We start from the raw sequence: 7,663 nt of genomic DNA, 5'->3' as shown, positions 1-7,663 counted from the left end.
CTTTGTATAACCGTGCAAACATGCATTGTACTCTCACATCAATTTGAAGACAATAAACAGTATGACTGATGGTCTTGGTATTTGTGAGCTTATTACCCAACAGTGGCCATAACAACAATGACTAAGCTAAGAAATGCCAGGGTTATAAGTGTGTCCTGATGGTTAATTAGCCCTGCCTTCCCTTCCTCTTTCTGGTGAATAGCAATAAAAGAGTCAATCATTCACAGAGATTTTATGTTCACAGAGATGGTATGACTGTGACTTTATGTAGTCAAGACGAGGAAGTGTCGGGCTTTTTCTTGTTTACAGTGGTATATAAATGGCCAATTTTCATACATGAAGATGAATGGCCAGCCCGGCACACTGCCTGCTGATCTGTGGCTCTCACCACCACAACCCTGTCAGAACTAACAGAGGTAATGTGTTGTTCGTCAGATGTCCGTTTGTATTTCGATTTATCACCACATCCTGTGTATTTGATTATCGATCTACCATGCTTTGTCAGGCTTTTTACGTCATACAGTTGATTTATAAAGGCAATTTTCAGACAAAGGTAAACAAATTGCTAGATTTTCATAGTGATACTTGGGTGCTCAGAGTCGACATGGGGATTAGGTTGTTTAATGACATTTGTCAAGGTTTTTCTAAAAGTATAGTATATGCTTTAACCCACTTAATATATTCAATGAATGTGTTCACATAATATTATGGGTTACAGCATGTGTCTTTACGAACTAATTTGTTAATTTTAACAACAACCTCAGTAATTACATGTAAAAAAAATATACTATATATTATCCCACATTCGTCATACTCGTATAAAAGTTGATTCTGTGTGCTACATTATGGCAGGCAATAAACCTGCGTCATACTACAGCTTTTGAGGTAGTTCAAATGGGGACATAGAATCTATTGAAAACATCTAATTGATGTGTCCCTATCCACTGCATTTAATCCCCATTGTAATTCCCATGTTTGTAGACTGTGTCATGGCACCAGTTGCCTCAGCCATTCAGTCGTTGTTATCACAGTTTGTCTTTCCTCCTCAAGTATGAATTGTATTGTGTTGAGGCTCTTCACATTCACAGGTGTGTTAGCTGCCTGCTGTCACCACATTCATGTTTTTTTCCTCTCAGAGGGAAGCAGGTGCTTTGTTTTCCAGGTATCCTAGAGACCGCAGGACCGGATCTGTGAAAAACGGCGACCGTATCCAAGCCTCTTCCCTTAATGAGGTGTGAGTCTGGAGCCTGAGGGTGAAAAACAGGATCATTAAGAGATGAGGGGGCTTCCGTTCGTCTGTAGGCAGACTAAGAGGACTGTCGGTGGATTATCTTGGCTATCTGTTTAAGGTGAGGCTCTCTCAGTAGTTATGATATGACACACCTGGTTCACCACGGCTCACCCTCAGTTCTCAGCTGTGGTTGCCGTGGGTTGTTGTCCTTTACCCGGTGACCCTTGACTCATCAGTGGAGCGTCTGTCCGTGCCTACTTAACCCTTCATCACCTCAGGAGTGGCCTGGGTCGGGATCTGGGGGTGTGTTTCAATAGCCATACACTCGAATACCTCTAGTTCAGGGTCATTATTGTCAGATATCCTGTCGACGGCTTCACGCCCCCGGAGGTCCACGGCCCAGGTGCTCGTTCTACTAGCGCTGATCTTGGGGTGCTGTGGGAGCGCTCCCCGTCTCCACTCAGATCTATTTCCTACACACACTATCCCTTCGTTACAATGGCTGGTACTCTGTGCTTGTTTCAGTTGTCTTCTCTCCTCTCATACCTCTCCCTGTGCAGACTTAACTCAGTGGTGACCAACCAAAGCGATTACGTTCCCTCAACTTCCACTGCCCCCTGCACTTGTGACCCAGTACGCGGGGGCAGGTATCGATTCGGGATCTAGGGTCGTTCATGTGATCATCAGTGGATCTCTTCATCTCCTACAGGTTCCCTAACAAGATGGACCAAGTGAGCCTTCTTGTCCAGAGGCAAAACACTTTGATGGTCAAGTGTTGGACATTGTCCCCTGGTCTGTGGGACACAGTAGGGTTAGATCTGAAGTAAATCCTCAGGGCCCGGACAATCCCCTTCCCCTCTGATGAGCACTTGTGATTTTTGTTTGTTTCTGAAAACAGACATCTGAGTTACCATTTAAATGTTTTAGTTGAAGCAGAATAGCCGTTTGATGAAACTATATGGTTAGTATAAACCCTGTATTACTTAAAGGAGCAATCTGCAATTGTTACATACAATTTTTGAATTTTTAAATTAATTATATTCCACTGATATATCAAACATTAAACCCTTCCTAATATTATTACAACCCCCAGGTGTTTATATATATATATATATATATATATATATATATATATATATATATATATATATATATATATATATAACTTATTTACTCCATTCTTTGCTAAACAATCATAATTGTAAACAAACACTGTATAGCTATTAAAACTACGCAATATCAAATGAAATTTGTCACATGTCCAATACAACAGGTACCGTGAAATGCTTCACTTACAAACCCTTAACCAACAATGCAGTTCAAAGAAATAGAGTTAAAGAAAATATTTACTAAATTAACTAAAGTAAAATAAAAAGTAACACATACATTTACATAACAATAACGGGGCTATCATCCAGGGGTACATTCCGAGTGCAATGTCTTGAGGGATACAGGCTAGATTGAGGTAATTTGTACATGTAGGTAGGGGTAAGTGACTAAATAATAAACGCGAGTAGCAGCAAGTGTAAAAACAAAGGGGGGGTTCAATGTAAATAGTCGGATTGCCATTTTATTATTGTTCAGCAGTCTTATAGCTTGGGGAATAGAAGCTGTTAAAGACCTTTTGACCTAGACTTGGCCTCGGTGCCGCTTGCCGTGGAGTAGCAGCAGTCTATGACTTTGGTGACTGGAGTTTTTGACAATCTAGTATATAGGTCCTGGATGCAGGCTTGGCCCCAGTGATGTATTGGCGTATGCCTACCCTCTGGTATCATGGATGGTCAATCCTCGCATCCCATAGGTCTGTCTATGAATTTGAGGGTTTCTCCAGCCCCATCCCTCAGCTGTTTACCAAAACAGTGGTGGGGTTAACCACTTTGTTAATTGTTTGAACTGCAGATTGCCCCTTTAAAATATGTCAGATTATATTGATCATACATTGATTAATAAACATTCCTATACCTAATGATTGTGCTATAATTTATAAAAAAAACCTTATTTAGTCAAGAGTATTTCTAAAGTGTGTTTGTGTTGTGTTCTGTTATGTTCTTACAGCTTGTTTACCAGTTTCCTCTACACAGGCCTGGTCCCTGTAGACTCAACCCACACACCCCCCCTCTCTCCCTTTTTTTACTTACAACACACTGTTATCATTTCCTTTCCAATCACTCCAAGGGGAGTTTAAACTATTACATTAAATATATTTTTACATTTTCATACTTGTTTTGCTGATGCCATTGAATGTAGTTCTTCGTCAATTATACAACATTTGCACCGTTGCTGTTTATTTGATCATATTGAAAATGTATTCTTCAACTTTTAAGGGCTCTTGACGTTTCAGTTACCATCTTATACACATACACAATTCAATCAGACATTGTAGTTGTGATAAATCAGTGTGATTAAAACAATGTTTTAATAAATACAATTTTTTTTACACACTGTATTTGTTTGATTGTTCTAACAGGTGTTCCTTCCGGTTTTGACCGCATGGCAAACCTCAATTATCCTCTATCCTGACTGTGTGCCTTGCAGTCTGCACTCTGTAGAGCTCCCCCACTGACTGGTGAACTCTGGTAGTTACTAACTTCTGCGTCTCATATCGCACCCTATATTGTGCACTACTTTTGACCAAACCAATTAGAAGCACTATAAGGGTGCTTTAACACCCTTCTCCCCCTATTACTAAACCACATTGTTCCCTTGTGACGGCTTCCGTTCGGGGCCTCACAGACTAGTTTATTCGTATTAAAATCAAATATTGGCTCTTGCAAGTGTTTTGTTCACCACAAGTCAGTACTATCCCTTTCCTGTTGGGAGGGAACAAAAATAGCTTTTCAGTCCCGTCCAACTTTTTTGGTCTGCAGAGAACTCAACCTCATTGAGAGGATTTGGTTGTGGTCGTCAAAGGATGCAGAGGCCTTTATAGTGGGCAGACACACCCTCATCATGGGCAGAATCAGGATATTAAAGGACCTGACTGTGGGTCTAGTCTCTAGTCAGGAGCTCTTCAACCCTGTTCCTGGAGAGCTCACCCTCATGTTTTGCTCCAACCCCAGTTGTAGCTAACCTGGTTCATCTAACCCGCGTATTATTATGAGTGCGTAGATTGGTTTGCAAAATGGACATCTGTCCCAACCCTGTCTAATCTATATTTATCATCTTACTACAGTATAACTACGTGGCATAGTGGCGTTGGCTGCGTAAATCTCAGGCATTAAATAGAAGGGTGATAGTAGATTACAGGTTAATTGTTTTTTAGATGTTGTGTAACATATTCTGGATTTTCCACCGTTGTGTAATCACCCACCCTGGCATTGAAGGTTCTTAGTTATTGTCCTCAGGCATTATTTCCCTCGTCTTTATTACCTTTACCATAATGTTTCAAGGGGAATTTATTCAACATTTACATCTTTTGTAAATGAGTCTGCTTAACAACCCCTAATTACTGTAAAGTTGATAGTGAAGGAATAATCATACATCTTAACTTCATCATCCACTCAAACCCTAAACCAAACCTGTCCATAACCTACCTAACAATCATAGTGATAACCCTAACCACCCTGACTCCTAATCATTAACCACCAAGTGATGGACATCTCCCTACAAGGCATTGCAGGATCTGCTGAAAAGAACATAACTGTATCAGCACTGTACAACAGAGCTGTTGTAGTGTTCCTGTGACTGAGATTGAAATAAATAGATGCTTTCAATGTTCCCTTTCATTGTGTTTCAGAAGTACATGTGACACAAACTGTTTGCTGTTTAACATATAGAGTGGTTAGCTCCATGTTTTCTCTATTAGACCAACCACTGCCTATGATAAATCAAGCGATTCACATAGAAGCTATAATGAAAGCTTCCATTGTGAAGGGACAACAATGGGATCTTTTCCAGAGGACAACATGGACACAGGAGGCGGTGGGGAGCAGTCCGAGGCATTTCAAAGTCCAGGCGGGGTCTCGTAATGCGAGGAGCCTGGGAGAACTTAGGAAGCGACTCCAGAAGCAAGTGTGTTCCCAAATGGCCCTATTCCTAAAATAGTTACTACTTTTTGACCCAGAGCCCTATGGGTCCTGGTCCAAAATAATCACTACATTAGGGAATATGTCTCATTTAAAATGTAATTATAACATTGAAATAGACAGGAAGTATTTCGCTGTTGCTTCCGCTTGCCCATGGGAACCTTAGAAAAAGATTCCTAGTCTCAATGGACTCACCTGCCTAAATAAAGGAGAAATTAAATTTTAAAATAAGTATAAAACATGACCTGCCTGAACAAGCTTGTGCTTAACACTGTCAAAGTAATGGGCATGTAAATCTACATTTCCTCACTTACGTTTCTCATTATGATGTTCCATTAACCACAGCTTAGCCCAGGAACCAAGACCAAAATCAGCAGGAATTAAACTTAAGCTCCGTTTCCACTGACTTGGTCTTCCCTCACCTTACTTCAAAACTCACTTCCTCATCGTTGTCTAACAACGGTTTGAGCTTATGTAACACAAGCAGGTGGTTTGTGATGCTTAGGAATGAATCTGGTCGTGGTTCTTTCTTTATTTGATATATCAACTTTTTTATTACAATTTCCCACATATATTACTGATATAGATATTACTACAGAGCAATATACAATATAATGTATATTGTATATATCTTATATAATGTATGTGATAAATCAGTAATATTGCCCTCTAACTAGAGGGAATGTATAGTGGAAATTTCAGCAGAAATAAACTAATAATCAGATCCTCAAATATCCATGAAGTCATTGTCTTGTCCAAGTTGTAAGTAAAAGCAAGCATATTTTTTCACCATTAAACACACATTCCCAAATTACTTTGTACATTCCTCACATTAATTATTATTTGCTTTCTACAATATGTTATACTTTTTCTCTTTTGTTCTATTTACAATTTGTATGATTAATTATTCCTTGTAACATTGTTTATTGAGTAACTATGTAGGCTATAACAATATTAATAAGGATCAATTTTTATGCACTTCCTAGTGAAAAACCAGCTTCATTCAAACTGGCTTCATTTTAGTAATTGACAACAATACTATGATGCTGTAAAAACCACTTTGTATTGTGCGATAAAGATATTCCAAAGATAATACTAAGATATGATATCCACATCATTTATATTGACATACAGTATAATCCACCTTGGTCAGAGTTTAGCTTACAGTAATTTCACAGACAATATACTCTTGTCATCAAATTGTCACCATTGCACATTATCTCTTACACAGTACCTACAGCAGGCATAGCACATATTAAGGAAGAAATCACTTTAAAAACTTATAGTCTCTTTGGTTCCTAAAAATTTCTGTTTGATAAATGTAGGTGATATTTTTTGCAAACATGACATGCACAAAACCCTGTCCTACTACTAAATTACCAGTTTTTGCAAATTCTGTCTCAATATATGAGAAAGATTTATTCCAGCAAAAGTACTCACATAACTTTAGCTAATGTAGATAAGCATGAAAAAGCTTTAGGTAAGCAGCGTTTTATTCACCATTGAAAGAGACAGGGCAAGGTTCCCACTTTACAATACTGTTCTCACTTCTCAATAGCTTATCAAACATATTCCATGACCTCTTCCTATGTGGGTATTGGTAGTGTGTATCGTGTGTATGTCTTCTCTGTAGCGGTATGGGCATTTGTAAGGTGCAGGGCTCATCTTAGTAGGCACAAAATCGCGGAGGTACTACCACAGAGCGCCAGCCACCAGGTGTAGAAACCCTGCCGTCCAGCCACAAAGCAGGGCATCCCCAAACTCCCTCGCGCATGGCTGGCTCGGCCTCATCGAAGACGCAACCGTCAGGTGGCATGTAAACACAGGTATGAGACCCAGTATCCCTGCGACCAACACAATATCCCCCCAGCATCTTCATCAATCTCTTCACCCTCAACCCCTCAACCCCTGGTTGCAGCTGTTGACCCAGTAGATTCCAGGAATGGCTAGCGGGAGACCCAGGAGGCCAGTGGCCACTGTTACACACACATGAGGATCCGAGCTGTTTGATGTCTGGGGGCAGGCCAGAGACTGTCATAGGAGTCTCACTCCAGATTCCCAAGGTCCTCACCCACTGTCTCCCACAGGCCCAGCTCGTAGCTCTCCCGCGGGCAGCGGTCGGTGGACAGGGTCAACCAGGTAGACATGATGGTGGTGGCCAGCAGAGCAGATCCAGGCACCAATGGAGAAGAGGACCCGGGGTTCAGGCGCACACGGATCCATAGTGCTGCCCACTCTAGTGGCCACTCTCCGGCTCAGCTCAGCTCTGCTCCCGAGTTGCTTGCTCCCCCTGTCTCTCTGTGCCACAGTCACTGCACCGCCCACCTGCTTCTCTCTACTCCTGTCTCTTGCCACAGTCCCAGCTGCAGCCAGGGCTCCACGACTGCTTCTCTCTACTCCTGTCTCT

The 7,663-nt window shown here is 41.0% G+C and overlaps 1 pseudogene; it reads right to left on the bottom strand.

Annotated features, from left to right (window-relative positions):
- Positions 1-6,948: 6,948 nt before the first annotated feature.
- On the bottom strand, positions 6,949-7,479 carry LOC123484582 (annotated as a pseudogene).
- Between the last annotated feature and the right edge of the window lie 184 nt (positions 7,480-7,663).

This window comes from Coregonus clupeaformis, unplaced genomic scaffold (genome assembly GCF_020615455.1).
Source record: "Coregonus clupeaformis isolate EN_2021a unplaced genomic scaffold, ASM2061545v1 scaf0364, whole genome shotgun sequence".
Lineage (NCBI taxonomy): Eukaryota > Metazoa > Chordata > Actinopteri > Salmoniformes > Salmonidae > Coregonus > Coregonus clupeaformis.
Note: the sequence above shows the minus strand (reverse complement) of the source record. Positions and strands in the feature narration are given on the sequence as shown.